Genomic DNA, 16,431 nt, shown 5'->3' on the forward strand with positions numbered 1-16,431 from the left:
TGCCAGAGCATACAGCCTCAGTCTATAGCTCGTATATGCTCTAGCTGAGCACGAATCCTCAAAACATGGAAAGAGCAGGAATGTAACCTGTGCTGCAGCTCGTACTGACATGACAAAATTACCCAAAACAGGCCTTTGTAGAGAGTCCAAAGTCAGCCAGTTTACATCAGTGCAATCCAAATGCACCAGCAGCACTTTTACTCTACCCTCCCTGTTCTGATTTTATTAAGTACAGGCTTTTAGGTTTTTTTTTCAATGTTTCAAAACTACAAAGTAAAGAAAGCTGACTTAAAAATTGTCCAGTGCTATCAAAAGGTAAGAGTTAAAGCATGCAGAACATATGGCATTATTTACAGCAGGCTAACACACTGAATTCAAGGGAATTTTTCAACCACCTCGTTCTCTGGAAAAGGTATATTACAGAAAAAATGCATGTGGGGATCCTTTAATTTTTCTTGCATCTTCTCTTCTTATATGATGCAGCTGTGGAGCAACACCCACTGGTATTGGTAGCATGAAACAGCGATCCTCTCCTTTTACCAAGGTCTGGTACCAATTACCATGGATTTAGAGGCACTATATAAAAGACAGTGCTGATTTGTTTCTAAATTTGTATCTTGATTAAACTGTCAGACTATAGCACAAAAGCAGAGCTTACCTGACTTTAAAACGCTACTACAATAAATTATCCAAGAAGTGCAGTACAATTTCAAAATGCTTATAAATAGAGCAATACTACACTTTAGGTTTTAAATTTTGGTCATGCCAAATCAAATGGAATAGAAGCAGCATTTTATATTCAAACTGTAAACTCAGTATGTTCCAAATAAAAAACTGTATGTGAGGAGAGACTGTGAAGCAGGATTTTAAAAATCAGCAAGTTGGCCAAGAGAGTAACAACTGCATTATTATAATTTAAATTATTTTTAGCTGTATTTGGTACACAAAAAAGCAAATATGAAAGGCCAAAACTCATATTCTCAGGAACACACATGTAAACCTCCATGGGTCAGAACAGTGTTTTTTCAGTATTTACCCCCCTGTAAACAGAGCAGAACTTGGTCTCACCCTGTTAAAGTGAAGTTATTTCCCCCAGAATAGCTTCAGTGACACCGAATATATTTTAACAGTCTAGAATTTCAACAACTAGGATTAGTGCTGTAAACATACATAGTGACTGCGGTCTAATGAAAGACAAAGTCAACATAAACATGGTAAAGCAAAAGCGAGATCAGCCATGCAGAACTTCCAAAAAGTAGCTTAGAAATTAAACTGTTATTAAACTATGGTTATTAAAACTTTAATGGTATACTGAACCATTCCGTATAATGCAAATATTATTTGAAAAAACCCCAGAGATTCATTTTCAATCATGATTACAAGCCATCGCTTCTCCTAAAGCTTCTGCTTTTTTTGCCAACATTCTTGTATGTCCTAAAACAATTTTTCTACTTACTTTTACATGGTATCCATGTAAGAAATAGCTATTCTAAATTAATTAATTAGCATGCACCCTTCCAGAGACGGAATATATGATAAAAGTAGTACATAGTGAAGTTCAGGCATATTTTTATACCCTCAAAAGAGGGTAATTGATCCTCCCCTATCCCCAGTTTCAAATGTGGAACTTGGCTGCTATGGGTTCTTTCCCACACAAATCAAGCCTTAGCTCTTTTGAATTGAAACAATATGGGATGATTATTGTGGGAAATTTTTTACTGTTACTGTAATTTAAAACTTTCTGTACCCAATTTTGCATTTTCTATAAATCAAAAACCCATTTCACTTAGGGCTACAATTAAACAGAGGAAATCAAAGACTAACTTCTAAGCAAGTCTTGCTATTAATCATAGGATGAACTAGTAGTACAACTACTTTTACTGCAGTTTCTTTCTGTCTGAGAACTACCTTTTAATCTAAAGCTTGAGCTCTGTAGAAGAGACTGTGTCACAGATGAGACAAATTAAATAAAGGTATACTAAATGGTACAGCAGTGCATGCTATTTAAGATGGAAGAAAAAACCCAAGGCGTACAGACTTCTGTAGTAACTCCAAAAAAAATCACTAGCTACAATGCAATCAATCACAGTTATTTATAGCAGCCTTTCTCACCTTTTGACACAACAGAAGCCTGCTAAAACGTACAGCGCTGGCAATGTTTGCACCGTTGCAATGCTACTATAGAGACAACTACTCAGGGTCTGATGCTGCAATTACAGAGGCTGTTGTGCTTTTTCTTTCACCAGAAGCAGCCATGGAGTCACGTCTCTATGTATCTGAACTGAAATATGTATTTTTCTCCTTTTTAAAGAATAATTTAGAAAAGCAATTGATTTCAACATCAGAATTTAAATTTAAAATATGACATGCAAACGCAAAATAAAAATACTAGTAAAAAATTAAACCTTGTGGAATGTGTAAACTTAGGGCTTCTGTTTTTTCAAACTGGAAGTCAAAATGCTGCATTTTTATTTCCTAAAAAGAAAAAATGCATCTTGATTGCTAGACAAAATATGAACTCTTAAATCAACAGAAAGACATGTTTCACCCAGCTGTCTTTATTTTTTTTTTCCCCTCTGTCTGTTTCTCAAAAAATTTTTTTTTGTCATTACTGTTTTTCAGTGCCCTGATATTTTTAGGGAGAGGTTTAATGTCTCATGATGTTACTCTGCCAAACTCTTACAGAGGAGCAAGTCACCGTATTATTTGCAGCAGTACATCCACAGTAAGAACAAGCAATAAGAGTAATTTATTAATAAAATATATACTGAAACCAGAAATTGGCTTCCAGTTAAACACAGTTTGTAAAGTGTATATTCCATGCTAAAAAGGAACCTTTTACTGTTTGCAAGGTAAAGCGTATCTTGTAAAAATTCTCATTTTTTTAAATATGACACAAAAAAAATAGCTGTGAAAAGTTCTGGTAGTTACTGGAAGGGCTTCTTACAAAAAAACAAAACAAAAATCTTTGCAACACTGACTTACTATTCCAGTACTGTATTTCAATAAAACACCAACAGAAAAGTTTTCACTCTGAGAAGAATGGTATTTTTAAAAGTAAATGATTTACTGAGATTACAGATTGAAGCACTGTTTTACTATTGATTTTCTTCCTAACGAAGATTTCTAATGTACTTGCAGATCTCATTATCTCTGATAATTAATTCCTGGAGCTATCAACACCTCTGTTTCTCAAAAAGTGCGTTCAAAACATGTCAGTTCATCTGTGACACAATGAGTTCCCAGGTCTTTGCTTCAGTTTGCTGAAACTTGCTCATCATTTTGAGCATACCATTTACAGAGATGAGGGACTGGGCAACTCTCATTTTGTCTTCCTCTCTGATCTGAGCATCAGCCAAAGGCGGGTACTGACTACACAGGAGATGCACAAGCCAGAACAATTCCTGCAACCATAGCCCTGCCTACCAGTCATTTTGGAAAGACTGGATGTGAATTGACCTGAAGAATAAAGAAAGAAAAAGCGATGAAACCCCCAAAATCACACACAGAACTCTTGAAATTTTGTGCAAACAGCATGGGAAAAAACAAAAATGAAAAAAACAAACAAAAACTTGAGCACTTACATTTAGAGAGTTACAAACCCTATCCAACTTAACAGTCCAAACTAGAATGTTTGTCCCTTCCCTGTTTCTCCTCAGGTTTATCACACTGATTTCTCTCACTTGATCTCAATTGATACTGCAAACTGCCTACCCTGGCTAGCTTACACTCCTTGGTGCTCAGGATGCCTACACACAGTTTGGACTGGAAGTGTTCTCACACCACAGGTAATGAGAATATAAGATCACTGGTTATCAGAAGCACTCATGAGCTAGCTGGAGACACCTAAATGCAAGCACTACAACATACTTAGGGCTGGCCTGGCAGCACTCCCCTGAAGATTTTCAGCACCATTAATAATCGGGCTACAAAGCTCTCAGATTGGGCAGAGGATTACTAGGAAATATTTCAGGTAACTCTGGCTATAGGTCTCCTGTATTTTCACTTTTGGTCCAAAGCACTGTTATTCACACAGCCCTTACCAGCTGCAGATGAGAGAAGGGAAGTGGTGGTAGGAGGGGGAGAGGACATGGAAACAACACAGTCTGGGAAATGTAATGGTAATCCTGTTTATGAACTTCACTGGACTACCAGTGGGTGCAAGGTAAGTCCTTTGCATGAGCACCTGCAGGATGTGATTGCCACAGACACGCTTACTAGAAAAGTAGGGAGAAAACAACAGCAGTTTTTATGGTATTCATTAAAACAGAGTCAGCTTTCTGCAGTAACTAAGGCAGTACAGCTTTAGCTGGCTTGAAGCTGTCCACATGGTGGAACCAGTGTGGCTCTCTGCGCTCAGTCAAATCCTCGTCTGCTTCCCAACTCCGTGCATCACGTGTGTGTCTGGGGCACTCTCCAGTGTAGCTCTGCCCTTGATGAGAATGAAAATTGTGGACGGGGTGACTGAAAAAGCCTGCTCACTTGAGCTGACTGTAATTTGTTACACAATGCCAATGCTTCACGAACCAGGCACGCATGCCTGTCTTCTAGAAGCTAAATTCTTTTAGTACGAACAGAGGATAGGCTGCTGTAAAAAGAAATAGATCCTAAACTCAACTACATTCAGGCAAGCAGTAGGATAAAAAGAATGGAATTATCAGAGGAAAAAAAAAAGTCAGCAAACAAAAGATTTAACATATGACAGTGTCTTCATTTTAAAAAGTTCCCTCCCAGTTTTTTACTCCGCGGGGAGCACATAAAATGTTATGATTTGTAAGTTTTAATTTTCATGGCCATCGTTTAATATTTTTTAAAGGTTTGGGGCTTTGCCTTTTTTTTAAAAGTCAATAATCTAATTAATTTCCCCATACAATATTAAGATGCTATCAACATACTGAATTTTAATTACTTGTACAGCAAAATCCTAAACTGGAAGGGCAACAGACCATGCAATTTCACAGCATCTTTCTATTGAGCTGTTCTGATGTTCTGATCAGACTTAGACTTCGATTTGGGGTATATATCCATGCAGATGTTCTGCGCGTTGCAATCCCTACCATTACTTACGAATGCATAAAACAGAGCAACTAATTTACAAGATGGTGGTGATGAAAGAAACCTCATGGCAAGTAAGCAAGGGAGCACATGACCTTCCACTTCGGTAGAGACTACTACTGAATTTTGGGAGGCAGAGAAGTTGTCTCCTAAAGCCATGGGTGAAAGTCTCCATCCAAATGAAGTCAGGACTAGAATAGCAGCTGCAGCACAACTCTAGACTATGAGATGCCGCCTTGTGCAAAAGCGGTATTTAACCCCTCGAGTTCCACAGGCTCTGCACCGCTAAAGTGTTCACAACGTCTCCCTTCTCAGCTCCGTGTTCTCCACGTGTATGTTCTACATAGTTTATTCACACATTAGCTGTTTCTCACAGAAGAAATCTCATGGGCAACATCAGAGTTATCTCCAACTTACAAGGGAGGAGCTCAGGCAGAGGAGGAGGAGGAAACTTGAAGAGGCTCTTACTGTTACACCCAAGGCTGAGTGTAAAAGAATCTCCCAACTTCTTACTCATTTTTCCAGACAAGGGCACCACAATTCCCATATATGAATACTTCATCAAGGCCTAATTTCTGGACAACAGTGTGCCTAAGATGCATATTTTACAAATTAAAGGATATTATATTAAAGGATAGGAGAATGACTAGATAAACTCTCTGGACTGGAGGTTATATTGATCAGAAAGAATTAACCCCATTGAAATCGATGGCACAATAAAAATTACTCTTTGTACCCAGTATTTTTCCCAGTGGCTTCTACAGTAGTAGTTCAAGGTACATAAAGGATAGAAAAAAGCTGCATGCTATCTGAAGTGGTTTGAGTGGGACTTAAACTCTATGTAGGCCTTGAACTAGTCATCTACAAAGAGGTGAAATTCGCTCTGTGAAGAATGGTTTTACCTTTTTAAATTGCCATTAGAAGTAATACCCACTAGACAGCAATGTGAAACACGGCCATTGAACACCCGGATAAACCTTCTCATTACACACGTTTCTCAAAAATACTCATACAGACCCGTAACAAAGTCTGCAGGTGCACTGCCAAAGTAATTTTTTAGCTTGATCTCTTCATGTTAATTGAACCGTGAGACTTTTCTGTTTGTTCTTCCACTAACCGCAACTTTAAAACTAATATACACGGTTAAGGTATAGGCCTGTTTTTTCACAGATGGATCTTCAGGAAAGCTTGTTAGCCCTTCCTGATGAACTTTCAATGATTGGGTATTTTAGGTTAGATTGTATCTCAAGAGGAACACACCCATGACAAGAAAAGTTACAAAATTCAGGGATTTGATACCGGCTCCCTCACCCCCCATTTCCACGTGAAGTTCAATCCCCCACCAGGCGGGTGTGTACTCTCGTGCACTCGGCTCCGCAGGCATGGAAAGTTAAAAGGCTTGTAGCAATTATTTTTTACGATAATGGCATTTTGGTGCTTCTGTGTCCAACCCAGAACCTTATATGGGTGCAAACCAGCCATATCCAACTGACAGTGTAAAGAAATCTATTTTGGGAAGCGAATTATGCTCATACTTTAAGTTCTTTCAAACTTGGTAAAAGTTGAATCGCAAGATGCGGGCTGCACGTACAGTACCTTTCAAAGCATGGAAGTAATGTCTTCATAAAGTTACAACTACTTTGTTGTCACTCCTGTCTTCCAACTAGCTGCTCTTTTCAATATGCACAACTACCTTTCAGTTTGCTTTTCTCTCCCAAATCAGTCCTCTCTTTCTGGAAACTAGACCACCTTGTTCCTTGCTGCCTGTTGTCTGCATCCAAGTGCTCTTCCTTATCCACTTGCCTTAAGCAACACTAAATTTTGACTCCTGAAAGCATTTGGGGGCAAAAAATACAAGCACCTGATGGACAGAAGTTTTATCCTGTTAAACACAACTGTCTGAGAGCATTTTATGTTATAGAGAAGGAAGTAATTGCCATTCCAAATAAAGCACTAAATATCATCTTAAAAGTGCACATGCGAATATTATATGTTCACCTTCATTTTTATTTACACCAAATAGGAGTGCATCCACACAAAAAAATACTCTGATCTCATATGTGAAACATATATATTGTAGAGTGGGTTATACCTTAAATGAAATAATTTTATAGACTTTCAGAAGGCACCAAGGAAACAGTAGAAATAATTGTTTTAGTATAATTTAAAATGTAAATGTCATGTAATATGTAATTTAAATGTAAATCTGCACCTTAAACCTTCAATCCATCAATGTAAGTCTCCATTTAAGAAACAAAATTTCCATGTGATCATGTTAATTCCTCCTTCTATAATAATTATAGAAGGAGAAATGTATAACCTTCCATTAAAAAACTGCTAACTAACTATCTTCATAACAGACTGAGTTGGATAACTATTTTTAAAAATGGTTACTAATAAAAATAATTTAAAGATGTAAATGGTTTATTCACATAACAACTAAGCAACAAAAAACTCCCTATATTTCACACTGCATTAAAACCTAAACCAAACCCCATGATGAACCCCTGCAGCAAAATTTATATGTGCAAGCCCTTTGGGCCTGTAACAATTTCCATCCATTTTGGGATAATATGATCGATTCCTTCCCATGCACCCTACAATTATAAATGCATACTGGAATAGGGAGAATACCAATGCTGTGTCCCTTAAAACAAGAAAGCAAGACTCTGACACTCCCTGGTTTATATTAGACAAAATAAGAAGGGGAAAAAAGCTAACTACCTAAGTCCATAAGGTCACACAATATGTAGCATTCTTTAAATGCACTTTAAAAGTCATTCAAGTTCAGGCTTCCTGTATCAGGTTTTTAAATTGATGTTACTTCGGTTTGAAAGTATAATCCAAACCTCTCTCATGTCTGTGGGAGACTTTTTACTGGCTCAGGACAGGATATATTACTTTGTTTCCTATAGACAAATAAGACAATATATCCCATCTGCCACAGGTAACAAAAGTATCATGAGAACTCTCCTTTCTTTTAACAAAAAAACCAAACAACAAAAAAACCCAAACAAACAAACTGCCCCCCCCCCCAAAGAATCTGTAACCAGAGAGAAAAAAAATATATAAAAAAAAAAAAGAGGAAAAAAAAGAATGATTTATCAAAGAGTAAAATCTTTTGAAAATAGAAAACTTGCTGTATATACAAATGTAGAAGTAAATATACCAGAGCCTTTTGTGTACAGGTAGCAAAACAATACAGTGATCAAAATCTCTTAGATTCAATCAAACAGCTTTCCTACCCTTTTGCCCCCTGAATTTCAACAAAAAGCAAGACTAATTCTGAAAAGCTTGCCAATGCATTTAAAAGTCCATGTTAAAGCTTTGTGTTCACCAATTCAGTATTTCCTGGACAGAAACAAGTGACTGTCCACCTAAAACACTGTAAATATTTGCAACTTCTTTATGGTTATTACATCTTGCAGATGAAAATATAAATGAACTCTTCTACAGCTTTATCTTCTGGCCAGAACAGTCTTTTCTATCACCTATCCTACTGCAATTCTGTAAGATCAGTTACTGTGAGCAATGTATTAGAAAGAATAATGTAGTTTGTGTCAAAAAAAAATCAGTATTAAATGTATCACCTTTACAGAAAGACCAAACTGACCTCTCTGATGAATTAACTTCAGTGTGAAGTATCTCGGCCTACCATGGCTGTAGAACACAAAACCCCATCACGTATTTCTCTAAGCTATTCAGTGCCACTGCCTGCCCCCTGCCCCAGCATTAAAATAAATAGTCTTGATGGTGTTGCTGCTTGTTTTCCAGCTCCTGAAATCAACTGTTTCCAGTGTAGTTTTTTATTTTTGAAATTATATAAACCAAGAAAAAATAAAATAGAGAAAAATAAAGAAAACAAGACCAGTTTCAAATAAAGCTATTTTTTCTAATTTGGCATTCTAAAAATATTTGTGTCTGTAGTTATAAAAGCATATAAACTCTTTTATTATTAAAATTGAAGCTGCAGCCTTCTGGAAATGTCTGCTTACGTTGACAAAAGAATTTCAGAAGCTGAATGAATGCCACAGTAAACATATCTGTATGCAGGTATCTGAATACACGGGCAACATGCTAAGTATACCTCAGATTTAGTGTTGCAAAGTATCAGTCAACCATTCAAACACTATCAATCACAGGCTACAGAAAATGATGACTTAATATTTAATAAAGGTATATCGGTTATTATAATAAATTTGTTTTTCCTTAGCTCCTCTTTCTTCCCCTTTGCAAAATCTTCAATCGGCATCCAAAGCAATTTACTTTTCTATTTGTGTTTTAACAAGTTTGAAAAGAGCAAATCACTTTGAAACTCCTGAGAGATTGGACAGGAGCTAAATGTTTTCCTTGGCAGAAAACAGGATACAACAGTTGAGGTTAATTTAAACTAACATGTGTAAAAATAAATAAGTAGTACATTGCCATCTTAAATCTATAGACTCCTTCCAAAAAGACTGCCCTTATTTAAATAAAGGATGCACAAGGTAATGCATCAAATACATACCAAATATGGAACGAACAATCACTTGGTTTTTATTCATAAAACTCTCATTTGGAGCATCAGTAAGATGAAGCTCTTTGAAGGCCCCCCCTTTTTTTGAAACAAAACAACAGAACGTGATCAATGCTTAGACATGTATTTTGGACTATCATGCCTGGACAATTTTTATAAGAGTTTTGAAAAGTTTTGTGGAAGACCCCTAAAACCACAATAGCAGTTAGATCATTATTGCAAACTATTAGGTATATAGGCTTAATCCAAATACCATTTGAAGTTGATGGAAAAACCCCCGTCGCCTTCAGAGGCCTTTGGATCAGATCCTTTGTTTCCAGAGGTATGGCATAGCAGATTTCAAACGTATGCAGGAGGGAAGAGTGTAAAACTATTAAATAACTGGTAACACTAATCATCTATGAAAAAAGACTGTTTTTAAAAAGGGCAACTCAAAATTATGCGATCTTGTATTTGACAGTATATATTTTTAAAAGACATGCTGCAAAGGGCCTGATTCTGGGCATTTTATTCCTGCATATCCACCTACAAATCAAGGCATCTTAAACGGAATTATGTTCTATTCTGGAGATAAATCAAATTTTAATGAAATCCTAGTACCGTGGTCACTAGGAGATTTTAAATATTCTACATGAGTGCAGAAATACCTGTGGACAAATTTCTGCATTGTTCCTAGGAAAATCACAAATTGGTTTCCTCACTAGTGAGGAGTTATAGGCCAGATTTATTAGTGATTCCACAGCTGTGCATACATGCTATGCTAATGAATATCTGGGTACAGGGGGATTGTTCTAAAGTCCATCAAACTCAACAGAATTCATCCTACTGTGGATCAGGCACAGAGTCAAATGCATAAACAAGTATAGATTTGAATTGCCAGTACAGTTTAGAGTAGTATAAACTCAGGACTTGCAAAAGTGCGTGTGCATTTGAAAACATCTACCCCGCCATTTTATATCTACTGGGATCACTCCACTTATGAATGTCTATTGTGCTGGCTACAGGGATTTCAACTTTTTTGTCTTCTGGCTGCAATCATAAGTCTATCTAGCTGCATGCATACTAGATAAATGAATACCTATCTTTGCAAAAATCAAATGCATTGTACAAGCACTCATGTTATATGAACACGTATGTAGCTATGAAGAAACATGTTCTAGAGTATGTCTTATTTGGGAAACAAAGACATGCAATCATATTTCTAAATTTTTTTTTTTTTTTTCTTCTCAGACAGGCACAGGTGCCATAAATCAAAATTAAAAGTGCAGGGCAGTATTGCTTTGTTATATATATTAGGCCTCCACAACAACCACCATTGCAGGGGGAGAAGGAGGGAGGGCTGATTACCTGCACCTGTTTCAAGCTGAGAGCGACTGATGCAGTTAGTAGGAAAAATGCCTAATTAAAGCGCATTTCCATTTTCTTGAGGAAAGGTGTCACGATCACAGGCCTGCCCATGCCCTGAGTACCCATGTGCATAGGAGACTTTGAACGCTGCCGTGTGAGGTACAAGGCCCTGCCGAGGTTTATCACGCCACAGGAATATGTAGCACATAGAGGAAGGCAGATTACAGTAAAACCATTCTGCCTGCAAGGGAGCTGCTGAAAAACTGAGTGGACATGAATTACACACTCTTACTGCACACACACACCACACCCCCAAAAAATACTGGATAAAACAAGGCATTCCTTCCACTCCTCCTTTTATTTCTCCTTAGCTGCTAGAAAACATTTATGAATACTTGGTATGTACTAGGTAAAGGCAGTGCTGTACCAATACAGCCATACAAAATATAATCCAGCCTTACAGTTTCATGTTATCTTCTATATTCAGTGAAGATGAGAACTATGGCCTGCATCCACATCTGAAAGTGGTAACTCCTGCTCCACTCCCTTTCCCTTTCTTTCTTCTCTCCACCTCCTCCCTTTTCTCTCTCCTTTACCCACAGTAAAATCTCCCTTAACCTGATCCAAACCTGGCAGCATTCATCCAGGCAAAATTCCAATTAATTTCAAAAAGTTTAGCCTGAATAAGGATGCCACACGTCCCAGTTCTTATCTCTGAAAAAAACCATCACATCGCAACCCACCTATCCGTGTAAAACGCTGTGGACTACGCTCCTCTCATTTCACTGCAAGCTGCTCTCTGCCTTGCATGTAACAGTGCTCTCTGTTGAGCACTTCACATTACTCACAGGCCTAGAACATATGTACCTTTCCCTCGTGTTCCCCACTTTCTCAGTGTTAGTATCATTTGGTAAAAGCCACATTTTCAGTCAAGATAGGTGGGAGTTTAAGAATAGACTGTTCATTTATCAGCATACATATCACCTTACATATCCTTTTGGAGAATAAAAATCCATTTGGAGGATGGGGAGGGGGGGGAGGAGAGGGGCAGGGAGGGAGGTCAGAGTTTGGAGCAAAACCAGGGCATCTTTGATTATTTTCACTGTGTTTCACTCAACTATTCTCTGACAATATGCAAAACTTCATCCTAGCCAGCTATAAAAAAAAATTATTTTAATTAAGCGAAGTATTGTCTATACTTTTATTTTTTCATTCCATGCACCAAACATTTTGTACCAGAATCCTGGCAGCCCAACACAAAACTCGTTCAAAATGTAAATTCTCTAGCTCATGTGCATAATTGCTAAAAGCATTCATCTGAGGGGCTGAATATTTCTATCGGCAGTTATATTTCAAGTTACAGACTAAAAATAACTTTAGATTTAGAACTTGGAATTCACCAACCTAATGAACAGATTTTAATCCTTCTTCAATTAACATACACGTGATCTTTACACACTGCTATGTTCATTTTCAGCATGCTTATAGAAATCCTGTGAAATAAACCAGCAATAAGGCAATGCTTCTTTTACTTTCACAGCGATCATTTCTAGCAAGCTACCACAAAATAATGAACTAATACACCAGAAGCAATTTTATATTCCTTCAAGTGCTAGTCTTCAGCAACAAAACAACCCCAACAAGTATTACAACATAAGAAAATAAAAATCCTCTTTAGATAAACAGCATCATTAGGAGCAGCATCACTGAGTACTCTGAAATTTCCCAATGAAGAGTGTTTAGCAGTTTGTGATTTTATAAAAAGGGCTGCGAGTTAAAACCCTCAACTAGTATTTTATTTGCATTGTACTGTGCAGCTACTACAGGCCTCTAAAGAGTACTCCGAAGAAATTAATTTTAGCTATCACCAAGCCATACGTTCCTAAACTCCTTTCTTAATCTACACAGTTCACTAAAACATTCTCTACTTAGTTTGAGCTTGATCGGCCAATAAATACTGCTTTACTACTTAAAGTTATGAGTTGTTTTTCAGTTTATGTTGCCATAAAACAGTTCAAATGCAATGCCAATATGGAGATGGTTTTGATACAATGCTGTCAATGGCCTGAATTTAAAACTATTTTTGTACAAGTCACTCGGTATTTTCTCATTATTTTGTGGGTTTTGTGGAGAAAAAAACCCCAAACTTGTTTTGTTACTTAATTCCTGGATATAAATAAAATCAAAGGGAAAAGATTAAAATATTTTACATAAGCCTCCCTTTTTTACAGTGTAGAGGAAAGCATTTTGTTTTACCAATATATATCCAAAAGGACTAGTCTTCTCATCAAGTGTCTTTAAAGAAAAATTTATTTCCAGATACTTTAATTTGCACATGCACTTGTCTATATAAAGAATACAAGGTAAGTATTATAATAGGCCTGGCAATTTCATAGTAGTAATAAATCTTAAGTGTATAACCGTCTGCCAAATTGTGCCTAACTCTGTGCATCTATATCCACATGCTACTTTGATCTATAAGTGGCATTACTCTAATATTTAAATATTATACTTAAAATAAATTCCTTCATTAACACCCGAAGAGCAAGAGAAAGAGAGTGGGAGTGTGCGTGAGCATGTGCCCGTGCGCGCACGTAAAAGATAAAGAAGAAAATACACTTACAGCACTTATGGATCTTTAAAGGCCATGAAAAACAGTATTTAAAAAAAATATTATAAAAATGGTAATTATAAACTAATCCTGAACAATTCCAGGTATTATAAAAATTTAAATATGAACCCTGAAAATAATTATGTCCAAATTCACGTTGCTAAGACAATCGGGAAACATAATTGTAATGAGATACAATTACTGAAGATCATCAGTTACCTTCAAAATATTAGCTGAGAAATGCGAACATGTATCCTCGTGTATACACACGAATGGCATAAAACCCTACATACTTTTTAGCAGCTGCGTTAGAACTGCTCTGCATATGGCTGTTTAATAATGTTTCAAACACACTGAAATACTGAATATTAAAACTTGCACCGCCCAACTTTGTTTCTTTTCTTGAGCTTCCTCCTATTTTTTATTTAAAAAAAAAAAAAAAAAAAAAAAAGGAAGGGGGGAATGCCATTCACGAAAGAAGCTATATTGTAATCAATGAAGGCAAGACTGGCACAAGTCCTAGAACATTTGCATTCAGAAATAAAAGCTGTGATCGACCTTTGTCTGCTAAGAAAATGAAGCTTGCTGGTTTTAAACAGACTAGCGAAGGGAGGGGCAGACTTGATAGAGAGGGAGAAGAGAACCTAAAAAATAGCAACAATAGCAAATATTAGTATATCACATCCCTAATAGCCAGCAAGCGATCATCCTGAATGAGCCTAAACCTCGCCGGGCTGATAACATACTACTGGTTAATAATAAATTAATAGGCAGACGCGAGCCAATTTGCCGATACCCACGTAGTTTCTGAAACTTAATTTTCCTACTTGGTAATTACTCGCCTCTCATGCCATCGTAGCGGTACATAAACACAAAACGCTGGTGCAGGGGGAGCAGGGAAGCGGTGGGAAAGCAGCTTACCCTGCGCAGGGTGGGAAGCCAGCCTCGGGGAGCCGCCGATGGTGCTGGTGGTGTTCACCTTGCAGCTCTGCAGTCTCCTGGAAAAGCAGGCAGAAGGCACTGAACGAGCTCTGTGGCATTTCTCGCCCTTGCAAGTGCATGCAGGCCTGGGAGAGGAGGGGAAGGCGGTCCTTACCTAGCAACCGGCGCCGGCTTCTCCTCCGCCCGCTCCCCTGCCACAACTGCCCCCGGCTGCCAGCGCCCGGCAGCAACAATGGGCGGCTGCGAGGGGTGGCATGAAAGGGAGGGAAGGGAAGGGAAGGGGAAAAGAGAATTGAGAGAGAGAGAGAGAGGAGGGGAGGGGAGAAAAAAAAAAAAAAAAAAAAAAAAAAAAAAGAGAAGCGTGTTAAGCTTGTCTGGTAGTTAACAAGTCTTGAATGAAGAATGTTAGCAAACAGACAAACAGCATGTCTGATGCATGCTAATAGTCCTGGCTTCACCACTGACACTATGAATAATTCAGTAGAAAGGAGGGAAAAGAAGAAAAAAAAAAAAAAAAAAGAAAAGAAAAAAGGCACCCTCCACCCTCCCTTCATGCTTTCAAATGTCTGCAGAGAAGACGAGAATAAAAACTATGCCGCAACTTTCTCCTTTCCAGCCATCGCTAAGAAAATATTCGGCAAAAAGGCCAGTTAGCCACCATCACTTTCGCCAGTGCTGCCTCTCAGAGATTTTCGATTCCTATTTTTGTTGGCTATTAATTTCCCCCCCCCCCCTCCCCTCTTTACCGCCTATTTTACTTCTTTTGTCTAGGAGCTGGCACCTGTCCCAGAGACGGCATTTTACTGCACATCCCCTTTTCCCTCCTCAGCAGAGAAAGAGGGGGGAGAGGTTTGCAAGGATGAAACAGCCTGTGCACCCCCTACCCCACACCCAGCCCCCTGTCTCCCCCCCCCCCCCCCTCCAATATTTCCATTTCAGCCACGGTCAAATTACAAGGGGTTTGGAAGGATCTCATCCACCCTATTTCACATGGCGCAGATACCTAAAGCCATTAAAAATATATTTCTATTAAAGAGAAAGACAGCGAGAGGCTTGTTCCATAAGCAGCACTGTGCACTGGTACTTGGGAGAGAAAAATCACGAATAAAAAGCCTCCGTTCTCACAGCACACGAACTAGCAAAGCCCGATTCATTGCTCAGTCAAAGAAATCAATTTCTTTAACGGAGGAAAAAGAGAGAGAGGGGAGGGGGAGAGAGAGAGAAAAAAGGATCAGCGGAGGGGAAAATACTTGGAGCTTTAACCTCAACACTGCGATATACAGTACAGCCGAGCACAGCGCAGGAGAGACGGAAAACGAGCTGCGTTCTTAAACGGTGGAAGAGGAGGGTTAAATAACGCAGAGGAAAAAGAAGATCCTATTTGCAGCATTTTTAAAAGTTCTGCTCTGGCAAAGGCCGTCTGAAGGGGAGGCCCTTGCAGCAGGAATGCGAGCAGCAGCAGCAGCAGCAACCTTTTTTTCAGAGTCCAGCCTCCCCCTTGTGAGCGACTGGAGCAATCTGGCTAAGGAAGAGGAGGAGGAGGAGGAGGACGTGAGCTAGCGAAACGCAGAGGGCTAGAGCTGATGATGAAAGAGAGGCACGGCCCTGCGTGAGCAGGCTCGTTTTCATCACACGCAGACAGACGCGGAGACGCGCACCCCGCCACGGACCGAGCGCCCCGCCACGCCGCGCAGCGCCGCGCCACCCGCGGCCGCCCCCACGGCGCGGCGGGAGCTGCTGCGGCCGGGCGGCCCCGGGGGCTGGCGTGGGCACCCGCGGGGAGAAAGGGCAACTGGGAGGAAAGGCGCTGCGCTGGAATGTAAATGCACCCACGCCACGGCAATGTGCTTGACAGTGCAGTGCGGCTAATGAAGCTTTTAATTGGGGGGGGGGGGGGGGGGGGGGGGGCAGGAGGTATGGGGAGGGCGGAGGGGTGGGGGGAGGTCCTACGGAAATATCT

General features: G+C 39.1%; 1 long non-coding RNA gene across 2 annotated transcripts in view; it reads right to left on the bottom strand.

Moving 5' to 3' along the window:
* LOC116960003 overlaps positions 1 to 16,431 on the bottom strand; it is a 125,955-nt gene that overhangs the window by 86,036 nt on the left and 23,488 nt on the right. The window contains exons 1-3 of one of the 2 annotated variants that reach the window (XR_004406124.2): positions 15,735 to 16,146; positions 14,626 to 14,711; positions 14,451 to 14,527 (exon numbers count right to left, since the gene is read on the bottom strand). This is a non-coding gene — a long non-coding RNA (uncharacterized LOC116960003). Of the gene's footprint in view, positions 1 to 14,450; positions 14,528 to 14,625; positions 14,712 to 15,734; positions 16,147 to 16,431 lie in introns of those variants that run through there. The other variant, XR_004406123.2, reaches the window with a different exon arrangement.

The sequence above is a fragment of the Tyto alba genome, unplaced genomic scaffold, assembly GCF_018691265.1.
Source record: "Tyto alba isolate M040663 unplaced genomic scaffold, T.alba_DEE_v4.0 Super-Scaffold_21, whole genome shotgun sequence".
NCBI lineage: Eukaryota > Metazoa > Chordata > Aves > Strigiformes > Tytonidae > Tyto > Tyto alba.